This window comes from Papio anubis, chromosome 6, assembly GCF_008728515.1.
Source record: "Papio anubis isolate 15944 chromosome 6, Panubis1.0, whole genome shotgun sequence".
Taxonomy (NCBI): Eukaryota; Metazoa; Chordata; class Mammalia; order Primates; family Cercopithecidae; genus Papio; species Papio anubis.
In genome coordinates, this window is record NC_044981.1 from 118,584,527 (window position 1) to 118,611,765 (window position 27,239).

The 27,239-nt window shown below is 39.4% G+C and overlaps 1 protein-coding gene across 39 annotated transcripts in view; it reads left to right on the forward strand.

The window, feature by feature from the left end:
- PLAGL1 (PLAG1 like zinc finger 1) overlaps positions 1–27,239 on the forward strand; it is a 114,026-nt gene that overhangs the window by 74,265 nt on the left and 12,522 nt on the right. For 11 of the 39 annotated variants that reach the window (XM_031667375.1, XM_031667372.1, XM_031667374.1 and 8 more), the window contains 3 exons: positions 13,289–13,360; positions 17,484–17,515; positions 19,992–21,825. The gene's annotated coding sequence lies outside the window, so the exon portion shown is untranslated. Of the gene's footprint in view, positions 1–13,288; positions 13,361–13,452; positions 16,101–17,483; positions 17,516–19,991; positions 21,826–27,239 lie in introns of all 39 variants that reach the window. The other 28 variants (XM_021937771.2, XM_021937778.2, XM_021937790.2 and 25 more) reach the window with 9 other exon arrangements.

Genomic DNA, 27,239 nt, shown 5'->3' on the forward strand with positions numbered 1-27,239 from the left:
GACACTGTTTTCCCTGCCAAATATCTTAGCACTTCCTGTCTCTTCATTACTTTTATTTTTTTAATCACCATCTGATACATATCTTACTTGAGCTTTGTTATGGGATACAGTTAAGCTACTAGAAACAATTAATTCAAAGATAAGCTTAATTCATAGGTATTTTTCACAAGGGTAGGAATTTTTGCGTGTTTTGTTCACAGTGGTGAATCCCCAGCACCTAGAACAATGCCAGGAAAAACAACCACTCAATAAATACTGGTTCAATGAAAAGATAAATCTTAAAAACCAAGTTTTACTGTAATATATAGTCCGTGATATATATCCCACAATATACATCCCACAAAGATAGGAAAGTGGGATTGGGGTAAAGGGATGCTATACTAGTTACTGACTTTGCTTATTACACCCTTCTCTAGTTGCTGACTGACCATAGAATTGGGTAAATGGCTTGAGCTGGGACAGTTTATTGTAACTATAAAGCACTAAGGCAAATATAAAGAATTGGAACTTCGTACTGAGAGGACTTCTGCTTCCAGCCATCTTGCAATAACAGGAACTGGAGTTATTCTGTCGCCTAAAATAGCCTAACAAACAGACACACACAAAAAGCCCATAAAATATATGAAACAAAGGCATTCTGACATTGGACAAGTGGCACAAGACAGTGAACCCTGAGAGAAGGAAAAAACAAATGATTTGCCCCAGGCTGCAATGCAGGAAAGCAGAACCCAAACACAGCTTATCCTAGGTTGAGATGATAGAGTTAGGAATTCTGAGAGGCTGAGGTAGCTAGAATTTGAAGGACAGAGTACCAGAGAAGAGAGAGTGAGTTGGTTACACAGAGAGTGAGCTCCAGAGATCTTCAGAGGGCTCTCCTGTAGGCTTTGGCCGAGTGCTGATTAGTGCATATGCGTAAGAGAACTACCCATGGATGAGGAAAGAGCCACTGGGAAGAAAAAAGTAGCTCATGTAGGGCAGGGAAGAGTGTGCCCCTTCCCACCCTCCCACCATTCATAGTGGAAAAACCTTGTATATAAGTGGGATTAGATGTAGTACTCAGAAGACTAATGCTTCCGCGATGAGGCAAAATTAGCCCTAGACTAGTCTAATCTGATCCTGCCTAAAAAATCTTAAAAGTAAGCCGTTCAAGACAGGTCATAAAACTGTTTTGTAAAGGGCCAGATGGAAAATATTTTAGGATATGTGGGCCATGTGGTCTCTGTTGTAACTACTCACTTCTGCCCTTCTACTGTTAAAACAGCCATAAACAATTTGTAAGCAAATGTATTTACATGTATCAGAATGTATTCCAATAAAATTTTATTTATAGAAATAGGCAGTGGGCCAGATTTGGCCTGTGGGCCTAGTTTGCAGACACTTGGTTTGAAGGATCAAATTGTTTCAAGTAGCTTAACTGTATCCCAGAACAAAGCTCAAGGATATTTAAGGAAATACAAAATATCCAGCTCCCATTAATAAAGTATGCAATATGTAGCATTCAATCAGAATTTACCGACATGCAGAGAACCAGGAAAATTCAAGAGTGAAGAGAAAACTCAATAGAAATAGACCCAGAATTGACAGACATCTAATAAGTGGAGATACTAAAATAAATTAAATAGATTTAATAAGAATATTCAAATAGTTATTGTTACTATGTTCCATATACTCAAGATGGTAGTGGACAGCATACGGTTGTTAAGAAAAGATGGAAGCTATAAAAAGACCTAAATTGAACTTCTAGACTTCTAGAGATAACATCTGAGGTGAAAAATACACTGGATAGGATTAAAATCCTAAAATACACTGGATAGCAATTAAAATTATACCAAATGAGATACTGAATGGAAAAAAAAAACTAGAAAAAATTGAATAGCACATCAGAGAGCTGTGGGACAACTTGAAATGACCAAATATGTATGTAACTGGAGTCCCCAAAGGAGGGAGAGGACAGAAAATAAAGATATAATGGCTGAAGACTTGCCAAATTTGATGAAAACAATAAATCCACAAATCTAAGTTAAATAAATATCAAGCAAACACAAAAACATGAAGAAAACTACACCAAGGGACACGGTAATCAAATAGTTTAAAACCAGTAGTCAAGACAGATTTTAAAGCAGAGAAAAAAGACTATACATTCAGAGGAGCAAGCATGACAGAAGGCTTCCTGTCAGAAGGAATGTAATATAGAAAACAGTGGAAAACATCTTCCGAGTACCGAAAGCTAAAACTGTTCATCTAGAAATCTAGAGTTGTGACAACATATTTTTAAAAAGGTGAAACATGCAAGCACTTTCTTTGGTAGGAAAATAACAGGTGAAATAAAGACTTTTTCAGATGTACTAAAGCTGAAAGAATTAATCACCAGTAGACCCACAGTGTAAGAAATACTAAAGGAAATCTTTTTTTTTTAAACTCTCACATTTATTATTAATTGATTTAATAAAGAAGGAAAATAATGCCTGGTAGCAGTAAAGAGCACCAGAAATGGCAACCACCTAGGTAAATACATATGATGATTATTATTATTTTTAAAAAGATGGTTTAAACAAAAATAGTACCAAATGGGGTGTATAACATATAAAAGCAAAAGGTACAACAATAATTGCACAAAGGTCAGGCAAGGAAAAAGATAAAATTTTTGTACTCTACATGAGCTGGTCTAATATCCCTCGAAAGTACACCATGGTAAGTTAAATATATAACTATAAACTCTACAGCAACCACTAAGATATCAAAACATAGTTATAAGCCAAAGATAAAATTAGAGAAAGATAATCAATCCAAAAGAAGAAAGAAAAGGAACAAAGAATAATTGAGACCATTAGACAACAAATAACAAGATGGTGCATTTCAGCCTAATCACATCAGTAAGCACATTAAGTAAGCATAAATGGTCTAACTATCATAATTAAAAGGCAAAGAATGTCAGATTTAATACACACATTGGCCAGTCCGAAGGTAGTGAGTTATCTCAATTGATTGTTCACAGTCAGATTTAATACATATAAAACCCCCTGAGAACTAACTCTATGCTGCCTACAGAAAAATGCACTTCATATGTAAAGACACAAATAGATTATAAGCTAAAGGATGAAAAAATATCATTTTTAGTACTAATTTTTTAAAACTGCAGTGACTATATTCATATTAAACATAGTAGAAATTAGAACAAAGAATATTACCGGGATAAATAGGGTTATTTCATAATGATAAAGTGGTGAATTCATCAAGAAGAAATGATCTTAAATATTTATGCACCTAGTAAAATAATCTCAGTATACATGGGAAGAAATAGACAAATTCACAATTATGGTCAGATTTCAGCACCCTTCCTTCAATAGATAATAGAGCAAGTAGTTGGAAAACCAATAAGGCTATAGAAGGCTTGAACAACACTATCAACCACATTGACTTAATTGGCATTTATAGAACACTACTCAACAGCAAACTGCACATTTTTTCCAAGCATAGCCAGAACACTTATCAAGATAGACCATATTCTGGGTGGGAAAATAAGTCAATTAATTTTAAAGGATTTAAATCATGCAAAGAGTGTTCACTGACCATAATGGAATTTAATTAGAAAGGAATCTGGAAAAATATCTTGTACCTGAACATCACACGTCCAAATAACCCAGGGACACATCCTGAGACATTAAAAACATCGTAACAAATTTAAAAGAATAGAAACCATACAAAATACCTTCTCAGACTACAGAATTAAACTAGAAGTTAATATCGGAAAAAGTGCTGGAAATTTTCCAAATATTTGGAAATTAAACAGTATACTTCCAAATAACCCATGGATCAAAGAAAAATCTCAAGAAAAAATGTTTAAATATTTTAAGTTAACTGAAAATGAAAATACAGTTTATGAAAGCATGTGGGATACAGCTAAAACAGTGCTTCAGAATTTGCAGCATTAAATGATGTATTAGAAAAGAAAAAGAACCTAAAATCAATAACCTCAGTTTCCACCTTTGGAAACTAGAAAAAGAAGAACAAATTAAACCTGCAGTGAGCAGAAGAAGGTAAATACTGAAAATTAGAGCAGAAATCAACAAAGTTGAAAACAGGAAAACAATGGAGAAAATCAACAAAATAAAAAGCTGGTTCTTTGAAATGATCAGTAAAATGATAAATCTCTAGCCAGGCAACCAAAGAAAAAAAGAGTACACCAATTACCAATATTAGGAATGAAAGAGGTGTTATTCTGCTAATCCCGTGGATAAAATACAGGATTAGTAAGAGAAGAGTATAAATAAGCTCTCACCCACATATTTGATAAATTAGATAAAATAGACTAGTTCCTTGAAATACACATATAAACTAAAACACCTTCTAGACAGCAGACCCAGATGGTTGTACTGGTGAACTCTACCAGCCAACAAGTGTGACACGAACGAAATCAATCAGCACCATAAAGAAATGAGCTGGCTGGGTGCAGTGGCTCACACCTGTAACCCCAGCACGTTGGGAGGCCGAGACAGGTGGATCCCTGAAAGTTGGGAGTTCGAGATCAGCCTGGCCAACATGGTGAAACTGTGTCTCTACTAAAAATACAAAAATTAGCCTGGCATGGTGGTGGGCACCTGTAATCTCAGGTATACAGACTATACCTGTAGTCCCAGCTACTCGGGAGGCTGAGGTGGAGAATTGCTTGAACCTGGGAGCTGGAGGTTGCGGTGAGCCGAGATTGCCCCACTGCACCCCAGCCTGGGTGACTGAGCCAGATTCTCTCTCAGAAAGAAAAAGAAAAAAGAAAAAGAAATGAGCTATCAAGCCATGAAAAGGCATGGAAGAAAATTAAATGTATATTACTAAAGTAAAAGAAGCCAGTCTCAAAAGGCTGCATACTATATAATTTCAACTATATGACATTTTAGAAAATGCAGAATTAGACAGGAAAAAGATCAGCAAAACTTCTCTGTATGATGTTATAATGATGGAGAACTGTCATAAATTTTTTCAAACCCATAGAACATACAACACCAAGAGTGACCTCTAAACCATGGATTCTGGGTGATAATGATGTGTCAATGGAGGTTTATCAGTTGTAACAAATGTACCACTCTAGTGGGGGATGTCGATAATGGAGGAGGCTAAGTGTGTTGGGAGGGAAGGGAGTATATGCGAAATTCCTGTAACAGGCTCAATTTTGCTGTGAACATAAACTTCTCTAAAAAGTAGCCTATTTAAAAAAAAAATCAAAAAGGAAATTAGAAAATATTTTGAACTGAATGAAAATGAAACCAAATTTTCAAGTGACTAAGATGCAACTTATAGCAAGGCTCAGAGAGGAATTTTTAGCACTACATGCCTATGTTCGAAAAGAAGAATGGTCTCAAATTAATAACTCATCAGGGATTGTCATAATCATCTTCAAACGTCTGAATGTCTTTCATTAAAAAAATATGTTTCTTTCATGTTGTGAGAGAAGATAGAATTAGGGGTGGTTACCTACAAAAAGGAACTCGGCTCTTAGGACAGAAACAGTTGTCATACTTCACTAACTCTGGGCTGAGTTTCTTTAGCTAGACATAGTCCTTTAGATGTTCATAAGAGTTCTTTTAAACTGTTTCTGATATAAATGGTAATAAAGAAAATATTCTAAAATATTAACAGGAAGTAAATTGCACATTTCAAGTGATGTGTTGTATAGTAGGTAATGCAATATACCTACTTACAGAATCCAGTATACCTACTACTTACTACAGAACAAGCAGTCATTTTAAAAGTCACAGAACTGTAGAATCAAAAGGTGCCTTACGTATTAATATTATTAAGTCAAACAATAGTGGCTTCAGCTCCTGGCCTCTTTAATATCAAGGCCTTGGATGAAATTTTTAAAAGGGGGTGAGGGCATCCATTTAAGTTTTCAAATGAACAAAAAGCAGTATAAGGAGAACTAAATCACTGGATGAGATATTCAGAATTCACCAAAACAAACAAAAAAAAGAAATCTCAGGCTCAAGGGCGACCAGGAATATTCCAGAAGTACGTCTGTACTAGATAAAAGGTTGGATAAATGTCACCTTCTCTGCAAAACCTTTTCTGGTTCTCCCAGTCTTAGTGGCCTCTGTCTTCCCACAGTATTCTGTACACCCTGTACTGTGGCATCTCTATGCCACCACCCAGTAATAGGGTGTCATGAAAAATGAGACAAGGAATAAAAAATAAGGTTTGCTGTTTACCACTGGCAGTCTTCTCTTGTGCTAGAAAATTAATCTGTTTTCTCTTAGTAATGTGAGGGTCAATGAAGTAAGATGTGTGTTAGTTCTTTAAAAACATGAAAGCACTGTCTACAGACAACAAATATCCCTGTGTGTATTTTTCTCTTCAAGTGGTAACAGTCTGTGAATATCTTCCTGTTACCAATACATTTCTACTTGAAATGGCTAAGTGGCAAGAAGTAAAGCTGAATTGTGCAGAAAAACCACACTGCTGCTTTATAGTAGCAAGGATTTGCCTCAATTAGCATTTTAAAACGACACTTCAATTAGTGTTTCTGTTTTGTATAGTAGTTTCTTTCTCTTTTATAATAGTTTGATCTTAGTTCATTAGTTGCCCCCCATAAAATCCTAGATTTGAAAGCTAAACTTTTAATGCAAGGAATCATGCAATCTAGAGACTGGATGTTAAATTTTATGTCTTTTTCTTTAAAAGAAATTTTTCCTTTTAACAAGCTTTACACTGTTTTGATTTTCAGCATTGATAATAGCTATAATTATTGATCTTTTGTTGTATGTCAACACTGTTTTAGGAGCTTTATATAAGTTATCTAATTTGATCCTCCACAAACCCTGTGAGGTTATTATTCCTCTTTTACAAATAGGGAAACTAAGGTTCCAAATATATTGTTAATTGTTTAATTTATGAACTTATTACAAAGTGACACTAAAATTTAAATACAGATCTGACTCCGGAGTCCATACGCTTAAGCAACTACCTCGTTGAATGGAAGTGGTACAATGCATTGGCCTCAAAAACCAGGATGACTTATTTAATATAGCCTTGGTAAGAGAACTTCAGTGAATAATTATATCCCCAGTACATGGTAGCTGGTATAATGGAAACAGCATGAGACTCAAAGATAGAATACTTGAATTTAAAGTTTTAACTGCAGATTATTAGTTCCATGACTTTGGCAAGTCAGTTTACCTCTCTTGAGCCTATTATCCCCTCATTCAAAAATAGATTAATAAAACCATCTCTCTCAGGTGGTTGAGGCGGAGATCCAGTGGATAACATTTCTCAGTGTTTTGTAAATGCTTTTGAAAGATACATAAATGGATTGATAAGTGGTTTTGGTCATTTGCCATAGACTTTCTTTCAGTAGTATTTTTCCTGAGTGCTTTACAAAAAACAATTTGATTTAGAGAAATGTAGCGAGTTTCCAGAGAATCTCTACTGAGTTACAGAGTGATCATTATATAAGGAAGTTCTACTCATAAGCCGGTTTCTTTGACGAGATACATAGTTTTGGAGGAATGGTTATTTCATTGGACTGCCACAAAGAATTCTTCACAGATATTTCTGTCATCATTTGGGAAGAGTGGGAAGACAGAGGGGTTAAAGGTGTCCCCTAGGCCCAAAGCAAGTCATTGCCAGAGTTAGCTTTAAGGTTCCTAATTAATTGTCACACCATTTTTGTCAAAGCTACCTTTCCTGTGCAGTTGAGAGTTCTGTATATGCAAAGTCCATTTCTGTCCTAATTTGAATATAAGGAATGTCTTTACTCCTTGAGGGCTGTTCAGCTCTCTAGCATCTTTGACAGTTCAAGGTGAGTAATTGGTGAATAGATGGCCCTGGAGGTCACTGGTGACCTCCCCTCCACCCCACTACTGAGGTCAGTACTCACGCCTGTGGGCACGTGGGAAGGTGGTGTTCTGCCTCACCCAGTGGGTTCATGCCTTTCATTCCAATATTGTTTATTTTCTTTTTGGTTTCACAATTTTGAAACTTAACCCATCGATTCCCATGTGTACTCAGGATTAGTGACAAATGGAATGAGCACAATGAAATAAAGGCATTTTGTCATAGACTTCCATGAAGGTGTGAAATAAGCAATTCAGAAATGAATGGTGAATTTGGAAACCTCTTAATTATATTTGTTCCGTGTAGGTAAACCAGTCAGAATAATTCATTTTCTTTCATAGTCCCTCTTGCTCTCTCCTCTCCCCTTGACTAACCATCCTCACCCCAACAAACACACAACTCATTTATACACAGGAGCTTGGATTAACCAGTTTGGGTGATTACCTGGATCCAATTAAAAAAAAAAAAAAACTGTTATATCTCTGTTCACACTTTTGTTGTACAAACAGAATTTATGCAAACTAACTCCATCTTTAAGTTGTGTTGCCTTCCCTGGAGATCACCCCTTGGGTAATCCTAGAAACTGCAGCGCTGGAGATCAACCCTTACTAAGGGAACCCTAGAAACTGCAGCTCTGAATTCATCACGTTGTAGTAGCTTACTAGGTGTAGCAGACTGGCTTTAGCACAGCAGTGAACTAATAGAGGCTGCATGTATAGCCATCTTCCTCTGACTATTAGAACGAACTATTCAACTGAGAATAAAGTTTCCATATAGTTTGGATATGGTGACATGAAAGAAGTTGCAGATTATTCAGTGAGACCGTCGCTTGTAGGGTTGTAGGATGGAGGAAGAAAGGGAGAGTGAGAGGGAGAAGTTTATTTATGGAATGTCAGGGGGCCATTGAAGCTCAGCAGGCCCTAGAAGCAGAGGACTTCCCCCCGTGCTTGTTTTCTCCCTCTGACCTTGGATGAACTAGCGAGCAGTATATTATGCCGGGTGATTGTGCTGGTTTGTCATGGTTAGCATTCTGGACTGTCACTGGAATGTAGGAAACGGATGAATTTGAATTGAACCATGAGGTGGTCTGCTGGGCCCTCTCCTTGTCTCAAGGAAACCTGTCGCTGTTTGTCTGGGCTGGGCCTAATGAAAGCAATGGAGGGAAAGAGAGGTGGGCCTTTGATCTCTTTGTTGCAGCTGCTCCCTGGGAACCCGCTGAAATCAATGCCCTGTTTTCCTGAAGGAATGAATGGCTCTGCCTAACTAGCTTTGTGAAGCCGTGGGGAATTCACTGCCTCTGTTTATTGACAGCTGAAAAGGAGCACATGGGGTGGAATGGACCTTCTTGTGAAAACCAGGCACAGGGAAAATTAGACCTCAATTTAACACAGAGGAATTGGGAAATTCACCCCAAAGGAGACGGGAGTTTCTCATGCTTACATTAGAATTACTCAAGTTTGGGGCTAGTGTGTAATGAACAATGGAGGTTTTGTCACAACTATGTTATAAGTAGGAATATGGTCTGCATAATAAATAATGTTAAGTAGAAGTTGATTCTCTACCCTCCCTCTTTTTTTAAACACAGAAGTAGAGAAAAACAAATATTAACCATGATATAATCAGGTGATTCTTTTATTTTTGCCTTGAGAGAAAAGAAAACAGTGATACAGTGAGCATTATTGATATTATATGGAAATTCTCTAAACTTCATCTTTCATTCATTATATTTTAAAACATCTTTGAACTTGGAAGCTATGTTCCACTCAAGCCAGTGATTCATGCCATTCTGGATTGTGTGCATTGCATGGGACTATTACAATAATATATTTATTTTAAAATATTTATATTCCTGGGATATTGTAACTGGAAGTGTGTATCAAACACAAACTGGCTTGTAGACCAAGATTAGCGCCTGACATTGCAATAGTTGATAAGTCTTAAAATTACCACCTTTATAGTACACACTAAAGAAAAAGTCTTGAGTTTATCACAAGGAAACATCTCTGAGATACCTTCTTTCACATCTCCCCTCACTTGCTTGATTTCCCAGGAAGAATTTATGGCTTCTTCCTTTGGCCCCCAGCCCTTTGTGTACACCTCTATTATAGCACTTAACACATGGCCCTGTAGCTCTTTATTTAGGTGTATTCTTTTAGCTGGAAGTAAAGCAGCTGTGTTGTATTCATTTTTATATCTCAAGCCTAGCAGAGCTCTTGGCTCAGTAAATGCGGGCTGAATGAATGGGGATTGCTGGCTCTCTCTACATTCCTTAGAAAGTAATTATTTATCCCAGTTTCAACTGCAAATACTAAATTTTGGGAAGACCTGATTGGTCTGTTGTTACCTGATTGTTGCTACTGCTTTTTAAAATTCTTCCTCTGTGGAGAACTATTACGCCCTTTTTTGCTTTAGCAAGTTTGTCAGGCAGTTCACAGCCTCTAGAAGGAAGCATCACCAGTGTGTGGCATTTTTCTTTTTCAGATCCAAGCTCTCTTCTCTGTTATTCTTTCCTAAAAATAAACCTCAATGTAATGTTTAGATATTTCCATTAAGAAGATGAAAAAGCTTTTCATTTAGAATTTTGTAGACTTTCACTTGACCAAATTTAGTGATTGAGATGGATAAGGCTGCCATTTTACATGATTTAATTCTATGATGTAATGTTAAATAATGGCAAAACTCAAAACATCCCTTGACAATTTCTTTAACCAGATTTACTACCACTGCATGTTTTGAATTCCTTATCAGATAAAGCAAACAAACAGCTTTGCTTCTTAGTGAAAAGTCTAAGGGAAATTTTGATTCTAAAGCACTGACTAGTCTGATGTCACAGAACCCTAGGACGAACCCAATTTTTTTTAGCTATTCTCAACTTATAACCTATTTCTTTTTAAAGCCAGAGCTTGAAGTGGGAAATTATTGTCAACATTTTTTGGGAAAATAACGTCTTAAAATCAAATGGAAATTTTTAGAAAGTGTTGTAGGAGGGAGTAAGTAAGCAGACAAGTACAGGAACGGGCTAATACTTTACTCTCCATGTTATTTTTGTTTTATGTTCACTACCAAGATTATTTTTAAAGAAACTTATTTGCACTTCTGTTTTGATTAATAGTAGAGGTGAAATTCACATTTGTGAATTGCAGGAGGAATCTCCTAGAGGAAGAGGCACTTATGTGGGTTGTTACAAATAAGATCGAGTCAGCGGGTTGTGATTCTGAGATTTTAGATTTCTCATGAAACAGAAAAATTACCATGACTTTGATCATTGGTAGACTGTCACCCTGATAAGTATTAACTTGAAGATAAAAAAAAAAAAAAAAAAAGCATTAAGCATAGCACTTTAGGCTTCATAACTTGGCTGCTCAATCCTCCTAGTTTCTGGAAGTAATTTTGTGTGACTTATACCGAAGTAGGGAGAGGCAGAGAGTGGAGGGAATGTAGGAAATCAAACTGCATCTTTTCCATTTGATGTTTCAGCTTGCAGCAGTGAGGCATATCTTTGTCTACATTAATAAAAAAAGAACTACAGACAGGACAGGGAAGTAACTGCAGTTAAAAATTTTGTTCTTGCTCTGCTTGTAGAATCAGATAACTTCAACTATGTGATTCCTCAGAAAAGAGCCTTTTTCTTTAGACTGAAGACTGCTGTAATATCCCAGAAGAATAATTTCAAGTAACTTAAGAGTCAAACCCTCAAAATAAGTTTGGGAATGGACATATGTTATGTCTGTTTGTTTACATGTGTGTTAATCTATGTAAGCTAACTTCCTAGTAGAAAAATACCAGATATTTCCCTCTTAGACAGTTTCCCGTCCACCGAGACTGACCAAATAAAGCAGCCCTAATAAACATGTATCTAGCCGTTGAAAACAAGATATCCTCCTTACCACTAGATTTAGTTGCAAGAAAGCTATTCTGAAATACAGAACTATTTAAAATTAATGTGTCAGTTGTATAAGATCAGATATGACTATTATAAAGATCATCTGTAATAATTAGATACCTAATCATTTGTAATTAATCATTTGTATATTAATGAGGTTGTTAAAATACTTAGTACATTTTAAGTAGTTTAAATGTTTACTTTGCAACATTACGTATTGTCTCCTTTAGTGAGACATTTTTCTGAAAGAAAAACCTCAATTCAGGAGGAAAAACCCCAACTCAGCTTATACCTAAAAGTTTATGCCTTTTGCATTAGTAAGATTCAAATTCATATTGTTTTGTTATTTTAAAAACACATACAACAGCAGCCTTTTTGTTCAAGGCATAAATGTGGGCTACTCAGAGAAGAAGGTTACTTAGGGTTGGTGCTCAAGTATTCATCCAATTGGATTACACTGCTAATCAGTAATGAATTTATATCTGTGGAGGTGAGGGTTGATGGGTTTAAGTTATTGATCTATTTCCTGTCTTCATTATTTTCACTGAAAGCTATATTTCCATCTCTTTTTAGTCTGTAAACATTTTGCTGCTGCCCTCTCATCATTTGCTGTCCAGTTTCTGTCCTTTTCCTTATCTCAAGGTGAATGATTGGGTCTGCACAGCAAATTCTTGTCTCCAGGCCTCTGCTGATAATAGTGGTCTTGACTTTTTAAAAAAATTGAAGTCAAGCCAAAGTGGGGTGTTTTTTTCCCCCATATTTTGTCTTTTAGTGGCATTTACTTCCCTCCCCTTCTTCACCCTTATCCCTGCTGAGGTTCTTGTTTCCCTTACCCAAAGGAATAGTGTTCTTCTTAGTTGACACTCTTAAAAAGGTTAGTTGACACTCTTAAAAAGGTTCTGATTATCTTTAAAAATTTTTTTTGGTAGAGACTGAGTCCTGTTATGTGGCCCAGGCTGGTCTCAAACTTCTGCCCTCAAGCAATCCTCCTGCCTTGGCCTCTCAAAATGCTGGGATTACAGGCGTGAGCCACTGTGCCCAGCCATGATCATCTTGTAATTTCTGCTTGAAGCTGTGAGGTATTTTTACGTGGAGTCTCTGAAAAATAAATACAAATACATGAATACTCCCTGCTTACCAGACAGTGTCAAGCATTTATCTCAAATTAGCTTATTTAATTCTCAAAAGGGTCTTGTGATGTGGGTGTAATCATTATTGCCATTTTACAGGAGAGGAAGCTGAGGTAGAGAGAGAAAACCAATTGCATGAGGTCTCTAAGTGGCTCCAGGTGGCACCAAGATTGGAATCTAAGCTTTCTGGCACCATACTGTGGTCTTAACCACATCACTGTATAGCCTCTCTAAAACTAAAGATCCCTTAAGGAGTTAAATGTGTGCCTCTGGAATGCTTGGATATGGCCTTATAGCATAGCATATTGATGGAGAGAGATTTTTGACCCCTGGTATCCTTGAACTCATATTCTGATTAGGTAAATTTCAGTATTCATAGTACCAATGTGTTTTTTTCTTGATGCTTTAAAAAAAAAAAAAAAAAAACTTTTGATATTGTTTTTTTCTTTAGGATTGCTGTCACGTCTAATGTGGCTTCTGTCTCGTGTCACATCTGAAACTCATCTGTACCTCACTTAGAAAGGTAAATATGTCTGTGCCGAACCCTCCAACTCCTGTCCCCCAGCATCCCGCCATCAGTCATGGCTCTGTTCTCATTCTCTCCTCGCATTGCAGCACAAACCAGAGCCCTGGCCTCCTCCACAGGAGAGGGGCTTATGTCCCAGAAGAGACTCTGTGAGAGAATTTACATTTGAGGAACTTCAGGCTTTGAGGGGAAAATAACGTTGGCGGATTAAGATGTGGTCTTAAATGAAAGCCTGTTTTTCACTCTAAAAAAATCAAGAGGACACGCTAAGAATGATCATTGCTATTTATTTGTCTTAAATTAGAAATCATGGGCATTGTACAGTTGATTTTCACTTATCATGACTTGCTCACTAGAAACTTCTTGTTCTCTTTCTGTTATATTTTAAAAAGGTGTTTTTAAATGGTTTTATCTTAAGGAAATATTAGGAAAAAAAACTGAGATAGGGTCCACCATTTAGAATCAGATATCCAGAACGTAACGTATGTTACAATTCAGAGTCTCTAAACCACTCTTCTAAAATCATAATGTGAGATGATTCTCAGCTTGCCAAATTTTCTAGAGTTATAAAATAGGTTATGTCGCTCAATCCAGTGTTTATTTGAGGGAATTCATGGTTGCCAGGGGCCCATTATATGTCAGAAGCTTTTATTTCTTATTTTCTACCACTCATGTAAAGATTAGGATTTGTTTTAACCGCCTATTTCAAGATAATGATTCCAAATCCCAGCCTTAAATTTCATATCTAACATGGTTGTTGTTTTTCCCTGTCATATACATTAATTCTAGGTTCAAGGCCATGTCACCCTAAAGCAGCCCTCACTTGTTTTGCAGCTGCAGTGCTGTTGCTTAACCATAACTCTTGGCCTCTCTCCAGACTTTTTTTTTTTCTTTGCAAAATGTCCTTGAAGGTCATAATGGTGTATTTTTTAAAAATTCCAGTTGTCTTTGTAAGTTTTCTTATATCCCATCTTACATTCGATTCCCCCCACAAACCTCCCACTAGATAAACCACTTCTCGCTCTATTCTTTATCGTGAGGCTGACTTCTAGGAAGGCTGTCCACAGCTGCCTCAGGCGGAAGGCTAACTAGGAGAATATTAGGTCGTGTGTTTGGATTCCTGTTCTCCAAACGATTCTAATTAAAACTAGTCCACTACCCCCACCAATATGTTCAGGAGGAAAAAAATGTAGCAAAATCCCCAAACGCCCTCAATCACTTCATTATACCATTTGGGTAACTTTATGGCACCTGTAGGACCAGTTCATGCCAGGCCCATTTGTAACTGTTTTCTCTAGTTAAACATGATATTGCCATTAAAATCTCAGTAAATAGGATTACACTGCTTAAGAATCTAGGAATTTCTCAAATATGTGAGAAAATGTGAAAGCACAGGGATAGTAGAAATTTATTTTATAAATACATGCCAGGAGATGGAATTGTGTCATGATGATCCACATTAAAGAAACATGATTGAAGCGAATCCATTATGTATACTCTGACTTTCTATTATATATATATGTTACTCAAAAAAAAGTTATTCATGTTTCCTAGTTGTGAGCTTACCCATCGTGTAAAATCAGCCCTAACACTTTTTATTCACAGACCACATCTACTTCGTACATGTACTTTGGACTCGGTACCAGTCATTGTGCCTCTAAATATACATGTGTTATGCATAATTGTAGAGCAGCTCTGCAAGATATATAGATATACCCATTTTATGGTGACGGAGACTGAGGCTTAGAGAAGTTATGCAACTTACCTAAGGTTACACACCTTCCAAGTAGCAGAGCCAGCATTCGAACTTAGATCCATCCAACTCCAAAGCCAGTTTCCTGTACACTAGACCACACCGTCTTTCTACCAGCTAGTTGGTTTTTTTAACTAACTGTAGGAACACAACCTAGTATTAAGTAGAGTGTGCATGCCGCATAGTGGACTGAGGTAGAATAAAACTCATTATTGTACTACTTTTAGGTAAGAAAATGTATTATCTAAGGAATATCATTAAAATTTCCTTACTTCCCTCCATGAACAAACAAAAGTTAAAATGAAATCAGTGGTGGGATGAAGGGAGTTGGGGATCATAACATAGGAGTGTTAAACATTAAAATTTTTAAAAAAGTACATTTCTCTATCAATGTTTAAAATGCTAGAAATTATGCAGGCTTATACTATAACAAAGGATACTTTATTTGGGGAATAACTTAATTGATCCATGATGTGGCGTTTACCAAGGTAATTTTTCACTTTTTGTTCCAGGAGTAGGAATTAGAAGTGGTTCATAAAACTCACAATCACCATGTAAATTGAAACCACCTTAAGATCATAGTCATCTTATGTTGTTTCCCTAAAATGGTTCTCATTTGCACCACATATTCAAATCAGAGTGCACGAAGATGTTGTTCTGAGTCAGGGAAGATTTAGAATGCTTTGTGAACAGCTGTATACTGAACTTCAGAGTTCAGTTATTGCACTTGTGTGTGTGTATGTGTGTGTGCACAGTTGGGTTTTTTGTTTGTTTTGCTATGTGAATTACTGTTTGGCCATTTTAATGTATATAACTGATAAATCCAGGAGGATAATCTGTATGTCTGCTCTCTCAGTTTCTTTCTATAACACAAGCCTGAACATATTGCTCTCTTGATTAAAAACTTTCAGTGGTTCTGATTAGACAAGACTTTTCGTTGCAGTCGACAGAAACCTAAGGGGACCATTGAAGAATTCCAAACAGGCAAGTGACAGGAAAATATCTGCATGTTAGAAGAATCACCTTGGCAGCAGCATTGTGATTAGAATGAAGGGGAACCATCCAAAAACAGAGAGACTGGGGAAGCAATATGGATCTGCCTCTAGCATGCAGAAATCTCTCTCTCCACTGACCTGACACATTGAGCTTGTGGCTTGTTTAAAGGAAGCCACACGAAAATTGAGTTTGGGACAATAGAGTGAGCTTGTTCTCCACTCTCTAGCATCCCTCCCCATGCAAACCCCCTATCCCTGCCAAGTTTCTGGGCACCACAGATTGGAAAGTAGCCTCCTGTACGTAGTTGCCATGTTGAGTGGTGGGGTTGGGGCTGGGCCATGCAGGTGTTCACTGACTGTCTCTTTCTGTCTTCCCTTCTTGGTCTCACCTGTCTGGTGTGACAAGGGAAGCATGTGCCAACCAAGGCTAGACCCTTGAGAGACCAGAGCAGCCCCACTTTCAGTAAAGCAAGCAACCTCTGCTTACTTGCCCAACACACCCTAGTTTCCATGTTCCTTGCCTTATGAGTTATCTTCTTGGGTACAATTTAACACAGCATTCCCACCTCCTTATAACTAAAGTAGATAGAGGGGGCTTTGTGCCTCAATCCCTAGCAGACCATCTTGGCAATCTCTGCCTCTGCGACAGGGCACTTGCTCCCCGAGCAACTCCTTTCCCAGGTCATCTTTCCCCTGGACATGCCCATCAGATTTAATAGTGTGCCTACTTGGCAGGAAAATGGGGTCCCCGGTTGCTGATTCTTAGGAATGTGAGGTTCTCCCAGCCAGAGCTCTCGCCACTAAAAGTTCTAGTCTCTGTGTAATGGCCAGCACATCTTTGGCGTATCTAAAATCCTCTTCAGTTTCCACCAGGGCCTTTATAAGCTTCTTCTGAAGGTCTCAGACATTCAGCCATGGAGCTCAAGTGGAATTTGTTTGGATAACATGACTGATTTCAAAGCGCGGACCCCTTAGACGTGCCCATTTGGTGCTGCAAGTACCGAACATTACTGCAACATCTTACAGTCAACAAATGTGACATATTAAAGATTTATATCCTTTCCTCTGGGTTAGGAATCTTCTCTCCCCTAAAGCACCTCATTTTCCAGCACGCAATCATTTCCATCTTATGGAAATCATCCCTCCCGCTCCGTGCCAGCATGCTACGCTGGGAGGCACGTCCAGGCTTGGGAAACAGGGGTGTCCTGGATCTCATGACTTCAGCAGCACCAGCTGCTTTCTTTCCTCTTCCAAGTAGACTTCCGTTCCCCACCCCCCCCCCCCCCCTACTTGGGTGTTTTTGTTTATTTTAGCAATTCAGAGCTGATGATAAAGACCTTAAAGATAACTTTGTGTGTCTCTCCCTTTCTAGGTATTTGCATAGGAATCAGAGGAGTTAATCTTGTGAGTATACTCTAACATCTGCCCTTGTTTCCTTCCTTCCTTCTCTATCTGCCTCAGGGTTTTAAAGCATAAGCCTGCTGCCCTCCCCGCCACCCCACCCCTCTGCCCCAGGTCACCAGAGCCTAAGCAGAGTCCGTGCTCGTCTCTCTAATCGAGCGGTGGCTTTTTTTGAAAACTAGATCAGCTCCAGTTCCAGCAGTTGCAGCTAGTCTATAGCACAGATATGTGCTGTTCTAAGATTCTGCACTTTATTGAGGCACCCCACAAGCCTGCATTTCACCTCAGATCATCAAGTATGCAAGGAGCATTACTGTTTTCATTCACCATAATGAAAACGGACTCCAGTTCGCATTCTGCCGACCTAGAGGAAATTTCATGTCAGTAAGTTTTAGGTGCTTGCCCTTCCCCCATGGAGTGTGTCCTAGGACCTGGAGATTTTCATGGCCTCTGGAAGATGAGGAACCCACCTCTGACCTTCAGTTTATCAAAGTAGTGATTTATTGAATCCTTGTAGCTGTCTGCCTCAGGGTCGCCAGTGAGGGCTGGAAACCTCCTGCCTCAGCTCTGGCCTCCCGAGGCACACTCTTCATGTAGCTGTCTTCTCAAGGATTTTACTCATTGCCTTAGGGAACAGAGGGGTGCAAGGGCCTCTCTTGCTGGGGGCTGACATATCTCCTTATCAGGCCCTGGGATGGGGGGGTTGGCCATGGGGAGATGGTAGGGAGAGTGTCCTTTTGGCAGCTTCTCCTCTGCTTCTCCTTCTCCCCTCCCAGAAGTCCAGCAGAATTTCTTCTCTAGGTTTAGATATTGTTAACAAAGACAGACTTCTTCAGGATGCTTCTGTCTTCAGCTGGATGAAAATGCAAGGGATTACAAAGGCTGCCACCTGTTTTAAATGAGCTAGAAAGGAAAATCACTGGGAATTCAAACAAAGTAAAATTCCAAAGTTGTCGTGCTATCCCAATTTGGAGGCCCTAATAAAGGCAAAACACACTCGAACAGTAGGTAGCTATGGGAATTAAGAGAAGGAAACAGATTTGAGAGACAATAAGGTTGTAAAGCTTAATCTCTGAGAACAATCTAGACTGCAGAGCTTCTAAGTTTGGAGAGGCTGGAAAGTGACATGGGAAGAGGTAGACTTTTGACATGCACCCTGGATTCACAGCCCAGCTTAACTGCTTGCTGGCTGTAGGATCATGGGCAAATCAGCACAACTTCTAAGATTTAGTTTCCCCATTAGTCAAATAGGGTTAATGCTACTTACTCATGTGGTTGTTAAGGGTATTAAGTAAAGTTCGTAAAACAGTAGCCATCACCTGGTGAGGATCCGGGAGCCCTGATGGCTATTGCATAACGGTGCCATTAGAACAGGCAGTGTTGGAGGAGGAGCAAGTCTGCGGGTTAACGTTTGAAGCCCACCATGTGACCTTGAAGGGGCACTGCAAGGTATCCAAGAGTTGCAGGAGGGAGGTAGATGTATTAGTCTGGAATTTGAAAGAAAGTTCGGGATTGAAGATAGAGATTTGGGAGGCTTCTGACTTCAAGGAGTAATTGTAACCTTGGGTTATGCATGGGGTCCCCCAGGGAGATCATGTATAATGGGAGAAGGTAGAAGACCAGCTGCCAGGCCCACAAATCTGTTCCAACGTCGAGTGACCCCTTAATACCATGCCCCTCAGTGTCACCTTTAAAATGACATCATTGCTTGGAGGTGAATCTGAATATCCCACTCAGGGTCTTCATTTCAAAGATATAGTCTCATTGTTCACCATGATCCGTCTTGCTGAAATAAAATTTAGTTGTCTGTAATCCACCAAACCGGGTGGGCTCCTTTCCATCTGGAAACTAAAACACATTCGAGAGACTTTACAAAAACAAACCTTGTACATGGTCAGTCTAGAGGATTCTTTCACTGAGAACCAGGGCAGACTTCCCAGTGTTTGAGGGTTGCCCAATTCTTTCCCACTCAAATCATTAGAAATAAAAAAGTCAGTTTGGAGAATTTGCTTAAGTAAAATCAGGAGTCGCTAGAAGTGAATGAGCTGAAACTGGAAGGAAATCCCTTTGTTCAATGTGGGTTTCAGTGAATGCCCAGCAGGCGGCTAAACCAGTTCATTAAGAGAGAAAAAGACATGTTCTTAAATGCTGTTCTCAGAAGCAAATGCCTAGAAAAACATACTGTGACAGCAAAAACACATCCTGGAACTCATAAACCCTAGATCTGTGAAACTTTGGTTTTTGTCATCAACGAATAAATAAACTTACCAAAAAATATTTCCCCCTTCATTTAAAACAATTAACTAATCTGTTTAGCATCTGCCAGTCTTCACTCCTAGAAAAATGTGATTCTTCTTGTTACTCTGGAACTCGGAAACATTTATCTGTAGGATTGTTTAATTTTATAGGGTCATTTTTAACCACATACTTAAAAAAGAATAATTGACGTTATGAAAACCCTTTTTTCCCTCTGCTTTAGAAATTAAATTCTGACCTGAAAATCAGTCTGCAAGTAGCATCCTGTCAAACTAAGATGTGTTATTTTTCCTGTCTCTTCTCTGCTTTATTAAATCGTCATATACTGCACATGATTTTCCCCCCAGGTCGGGCCTGCCTCGGGCTCTCTGTTGTATTGTTAACTATTTAAGCATTAGACTGGCGCAGAGATGGCAGGTGGGAAAAGCTGAGGGACTTGATCTCCTCCCTGCCAGAGTTCTCCTCTTTCACGAGTGCTGCTTACATTGAACAGCTTAAGAATAAGCTCCTGTGTGAGCCCTCGGAGGCCAAGGAGTATTGTTGAATTCAGAAAGGAATCGCTTTCTTTTTGTGATAATTTGAATATTTTCACAATGAAGCTAAGCTACTTCACTGCCTGGTTTGCGTACCTCACGTTATGTGCACCCTTTCCTGGGAAGCAGAAGAACCCCTGCCTCTTTGAATACATAAATTGGTATTGTTCGTTTGTGAGATGGGTAGGCGCAAAGGAAGAATCATCTGGAAGAATTTTACTCTTTTGCTTTAATGTCTTTTTAAAGCTCTTTCAAAAAAATTTTTATACAAGCCTTTGGAGACCACCCAATTAAACCACCACAATAAATGTTGAGCATTTTGAGAAAAGAGATGGACCATGAAGATGATTTGTAAAGTGTTTATACAAGCAAAACAAGGAATACGTTGGAAACAATTTCCCTAAATGACTCAGACAAATAACCTGCTCACCTCCAGTTTTTTCCTGTATTGTGATGCATTATTTTTAAAACAGTTGTCAAAAAATGGCCTTGATTTTTCCATTTTTAACTTCAAAGGATGTTATCATACAAAATAAATGGACATAGCCTTTTTGATCAAATTCACAGAAGAAAATAGGCAAGTGAATAAATCACTTAGGTGAGATATTAATTGGCTTCGTTCCATAACAGATTTGCCTTTGTACTAGTTAAGAAAATCCTGAAAAGCTTTCCTGTAAGAGGAGCAATTGATTGGAATAGTCTTGGTAGGAAGAAACGAAGTTTGATAATTACTTGGTGAACAGAAATGCTGGTTTCCAAATGCTCATCAGGGTTCAGTGGCACAAAGCTGGCTGTAGACTTGGCTTCTGTAGATTTGGTAAAAACATAAATTCTTGGGGTCCCAGTGATGCTGTTTTAGTCTGCACTGATTTGCCCTGTGGCCACCCAGGAATCTGTATTTTTAAAAGTTTTCCTTGCTGATTCTAATGCATAGCCAGGTTTAGTAACCATTTAATTAAATATTCAATGTGGAGACTTCAACCTTCTTGCACTGCAAATTTGATAAATCTTTATTTATATGAAGCCCCTTTGTTGAGTGCCAACTGGTTATTTGCTGACTTTCTTTCAATTCAGAATTTGTTTTAGGTTCTGTTATTGCATAGATTTGCATACCTGTTTTATGGTATTTTAATACTGTTGGTTTAAAAAAATACCATTTCCTCTGAGTGCTCTTTTGAATATTTTATGTAAGCAATTTCATGTGTTCTTTTTGTTCCACTTGCAGAAAGCAGGGGAAAAGTTGAGAGTTTTTCTTAATCCAGTTGCAAGTAGGACAAAGGATATAAGTACTTAAAGATCATCTATTAAAATGCATGAAAACACACTAGAAAATCTCCTCTGCACGTCGCCAGTCGTGTGTGTGCTCTAGAAGTGAAGCTCGGGGGTAGCATAATGGAGGAATGTTTTCCTAGCTTCATTCCCTGACGATGTACAAGGTCTTTTCTCACAGGTTTGAATCTTCAGACAAACTTCTGGGAGGACTCAGTCCCTGCCTCGCAGCAGATGTTTCCTGTCACTCAGTAGGTGCGCATGTTTTAAGATTATTTCTAGTTGGGCATGTTTATTAATGATTGCTTGGAAACACATCATAGGCAAGAACATGCTGGAGGTTCAGGGTACTTCAAAAAGGTTCTAGTAGAAAATAAACACATTTCCTCCACAAACTGCAAAATACCCGAGAACAGGGTTCTTTTAGCCCTTTCATTTTTTAAAGCTCAGTGCACATGCGTTTCAGGGAATTTGATGATGCAGTTAGCAACTTTTCATGACCTCTGCTGTCCCACATCCACAGCCTAGTAATACACATAGATCTATGGAATTTTCTACTGACAACCCCGTCAGTTCAAAAGAAGAAAGCTGCCCCTGCCATCACTCCTAACTTGTGTACATAGGATTTGTAAGAGGTTGTCCTCTCTTTGTGGCAGATGTAGACTGAAAGATAAGCCTGGGAAAGATGCTGGTCACATCCCAGCCACACGAGGCAATCCAGTCATACTTCCTGAGGCTTTATTTGAAAATACTGTTGTAAAAGCTGTTGCTGAACTTCACTGCTCATGTAGACAGCGTGGCTAGAAGGGATGGCAAAGCATAAGTTGAAAGAGCACTTGGCTTAGTTCAGAACACCTGAGAGCAACCTCTGTTCATCATCATTATCATCCAATAATGATATTAATGGAAGCTAATGCCTTTGGGGCACTCACTCTGTGCTAGGCGCTTTGCTTGGGATAGTGTATTACTTGCAGTATCTCATTAGTCCATGCTTATGGGCAGTAAACTTAAATCCTCTGAGCCTCAGTTTCCTCATTTGTCAAATGGGGACAATGATGCTTTTCTACCTATCTCTTAGGGCTGTGAGATGGGAATTATTAGAATAGCATGAGAAAGCTTTATGAGCTCAACTGAAATAGTTTATTAAATAGTATTCTGACTCCTACTGAAATACAATATTGTCACTAAATATTTTGATTTATTGACCAAGAAATTGAAATTAATCCCAACAGGGCCAACATATCTACTAGGACCTGAGAGAGGCACTAGCAGTTCTAGTTAGGGCTGGGAGTTGGGGTGAAGTGGGGGAGAGTCTTGACTGTATCTTCTGTTTACAGTGCGCCTGACATTAGAAGACTAGGAGTGCTAGCCAGGAAGATCCTGGAATGTGTCTGTCCAGTATTCAGTGGCAAGTCCATGGGCTGCGAACAGGTGGGGGGTGGCTAACACAGCAGGCCTTGTCTGTCTCAGGAGCTGAAGGGGGGCAGCCAAAGCAGGGTGGACAGTATGATTGCAAGGCAAGCAGGGGAGGAAGAGCCACTTGAGACACTGCTCTCGGCTGCTGGGGAGGAGCTGCGAGCAGGCGGCGGTGGGAAATTGAGGCTTATTGTGAGCAAGGTGCTGGCCTCCAGGGCGACGGGGAGCGCAGAGCAGCACATGAAAGCCGCCTGCCTGCGGATGAGCCGGGAGATGGACCACACATGTGGATTGCAAGGACAGCTACTCAGAGAGTTCACATTCCTCCCCCAGTGAACTGGGTATGATTGTAATGGTTTGTTAAACAAACAAAGGACCTAAAGCTGTGAATGGGAGAGAAAAAAGACTTAAGGTGAAAAGGAGAAGAGGCCCTGCTTGCTAGTGTTCCACTCTTTTTAAGCTTTCTCCCCCATTTCCTTAACATTCCTTTCCCCTTTCAGAAAAGCCAGTGTTGTCGCTTGGAAAACTTGCCTTGTCCCTTCAGTGCCATTTTCTTTTAAAATGGAAACCCGATGAAATGTCAATCAGTTTAAAAAGAAAAAATCAAGAACCAGGATAATCTTAAAGGACTAGTGATAAATATTTTTATTTCTCAAATTAAGTATTCCTGGATGAACAATTTGCTTTGCATCCTTTGAATTTATTGGACATGACATGGAAAGGCAAAGAGAAAATTCTCAAGCTTCTGGCAATAATTGTGTCTAATAAAATATGGCCTGTGTCCCGAGAGGCAGACGGGCATGCTTCTGGAGGAAGCGGAGTGAGCTTTGGAACAGGTGGAGCAGCTTCACTTTTCTCACATAACCATGCATGTACACAGTTTACTGTAAGTTCTGGATAGTTCTACATCGAGCTTGAAAAAAATACTGCATGTTACTTTAAAACTGTCCATCACATTTGTGTCTAGGGTAATCCGATTTGGTCTTGGGTTCATCTCATGTAAAAAGAATCAGTTAGCATTTCAGAATAGTACCTTTCAATAGGCTGTTCTCTCCAGGTAACTGAATTACCATGTGGGAAGGATAAGTGATTATATGTAACATTTTCCTCTCTGCAATTCATCTGTAGATGGGACATCCTCACTTTCACTGGCTCCCAGTTCCCTATAGGATAAACCCAATGTCCCCTGCCAGGTGCGCTATCCCTGTTATTGGTTTTCTGACACGGGCCCTTCTCCTGTTGATCCCAGCCAGTCTGCACCACATGTTCCACAATGCCCCATACTGCTCCTGACTCCGAGCTCTTCTTCTCTATTCTCCCCTCTGCATCTGCAATATACCTCCTCCCTGGTATACTCCTAGACTCAGCCTAAATAGTCATTATCAAACTTTAGAAAGTGCAGATATTCAAAAAATTTTTAAAAAAAATGAGGTCATCTATAATTCCACTGTCAAGATGCCCTGCTGCCATGTAGTTATCTGCACTTCAAGGCCTTTTTCTGTTTATTTAGTGATATGTTATTTTAGGATCAAACAGTCCACCCAAGTCTTGAGCATCCTTTCTAGATCTCAGATCCTTCAAGGTCATTCAGGTCATTTTAACGCACAAACCAGGCATCCCATGGTCAATGTAACTAATATGCTTTTCACATTTCTCTTCTCAATGTGAGCCTATATTTTCACATACTTCCTGAGAAAGAAACAGGCTTTTCTTTCCCTTGAATGGTAACCTTATTGGAAAAATAATAGGTCCTGCTGCTAATTAGAGCTGCAGTTCCTCCATGTCCTATACTTAGAGTCCCAGGAAAAGAGATCACCGCCATCAGCTATAGAAGTAGACCCTAAAAGGGCCTAAAGGTGAGACTCAAGGGTTTCTAGGGAGGGAGGAGGGGGATATATTTTCAGCTGTCATAAAGGAATGATCCCCGTTCCTGACTATAATGATTAGAAAATCTTCCCCTAATACTAAAGGCTCTTGTCTGGATTTTGGGACTTGCTCTCCACCCCTCACCCCCCACCAGGCTACTGAGAGTCTTCTTTAATAAATAGTCCTCTTCAAACAAGGCAGTCCCATCTCAGCTTGAGAACCAGGCCTGGGCTTAACCCTTGCCTTTCTCAATGCACACATCTATTTTACTTACTTGTAGACATTTGTGGGGTTTTTTTTTTTTTTTTTTTTTTTTTTTTTGTGATGTTTCTATTTAAAAATACAATGCATATGGTAGGGAGAGGTGAGGAGGCGTGTTAAAGATCCAAGAGTCTGCAACAGTATTTCTTTTCCTCTTTGCCCCCTGGTGGGTACTATACTGGATGACCCATCTGGAAGAAGGCCTTTGGCCCTTTTATGGGGATCCTGGCTGTCCCAGCCCCTTGCTTCCATGCTGTACGGATGAGGAAGGCCAGTGGTGGAAGTGGCCCCAGATCTGTGAGAGATGAAGCACTTCTGTGGTGTCAGATTCCAGCTCCCTGCTCATTGGAGTCATCCCTTCCCTCTTGAACGTTTTATTGGCATCCTCTACCTACCTCTACCACCTCACTCCATCTCCATGTAGATGCAATCAGGGGCTAGCCTTAAAAATCATCCCCTCTCCTTTCATGTTTTTTGGTGTAATGATACATATTTTAACCATTTCGTCAATGAATGTTAGTCACTGGATTATATTAGCTGAGTTATAACAGGTTGCTTCATGGTGTTGACTCTCAGATGCTCTCTGGGTTCTCAAGTGTTCCCCTTGAAAGTTTGACTCAAATGCCTGTCCCAGCCCCTGGGGTCTTGCACTGCCACTGCCTTTTTGTTGGTGGTGTTCTCTTTAAAAAATAATATCCTGCTCTTCTTTTAAGGACCTCTGTTCTCTCTAGGATATTAATGATTCTTTTTTTGAAGTTTGCCTTCCCTCCATAGTCTTTTTTTCCCCGTTAGTTTTTGTGTCCGTTTTCCCTATTAAGTGCCTTCCTCTGATTTCTGGTGATTCTTGGCCTACTAATTTGTGAGTCGAACCAGTAAAGAGCTGATGGGAGCTTTGTATACTTAGGTGGGGCTTGTCAGCTGGAGCCTTGTATAGGGTAAGGTGGCGACCCCTGGAGGAACCCCCTTTGTCCTTATGGTTTGCTCTTTTCTCTTGGGCTCGTCAGCTTCCCAGGGAAGACTCCTCCATCCTCCTGGCCTGAGACAGGGGACATTCACCCTGTGTCAGAATACTCCCCCACTTTCATACACTCTCCATAGCGAGCACTTGTGCTAGGGGAAGGAAGGGCAGGTGCCCCACTGCAGGCACCAGGAGAGGTCAGGAGGGCTCAGTGCTTCACTAACAGACTTTCACCTGCTGCTTTCCTACCTGTTTCCATCCTCACTTCCAGAAGTACTTACTGTACCAAATTGCGGAGACGTATGGTAGATGCTGCAGGGTATAGCAGGTTGTTTTGTTGCCTCTTATTGCTGGCTTAAAGTTTAGCTTTCTTAGGATGACCAAGTCGATCACTGTTTGTTTACCTGCTTTTCAGTTTCCAAAATTTGTTGTTTTCCCCCTTTTATATTAGGCTGTGTTTTAGAAAAATCCCACCATCACTGTTTTAGTAGAATTTTTGGAGAGACCAGAGCTACATGCTTTTATTCAATTGGCCATCTTTAACTAGATATTACACTATTTGTAAACGGAACACACCCTGTCCCTTTTCAGATGTTCTGGCTAGGATGTGGATTTGATGTTCCAAAGCTGTAGCATCATCATCTGGACAGCTTTCTCAATTTTCTCCCTGAATACTGAAGAAATAATTCACTTTGTCTTTCTTGTTTATCTTAAGCCTCATTTCTTAGAAAGTAAGAGCTTAGTCACTGGGTTAACAAAATTCAGTGTCTCAAGGTGACAGCTGAAAAGAACCTATAGGCAACAAACCTGATGGCTCAGCAGGTGGCTCTCTCAGAGAGAATAGAAGGGCAGGTGGTGTCTCCTACAATGAGGATAAGCTAGAATGAAAGCTCTTCAAACACAGTAAGGTGGAGATCTCTACTGGGCCTCACTGTGTGGAGGAGGAACTCATGCCTCTGCCTGGGAGTGACAGAGAAAAGTAGAAATTTGCCAGGTAGACAAGGGTTCCCAGGACATTCCAGGAGGGAGAAAGCCAGAAGCGTGAGAGAAAGTAGCACTAGAAGGAAACAGCAAGTAGATTGATCTTTGGCCTTGCCTTTAGGCCATGATGGGAGTGAGGTCTGCAGACATGGCAGCCATGACTACCTGGAGGTTCTGGACATCATCT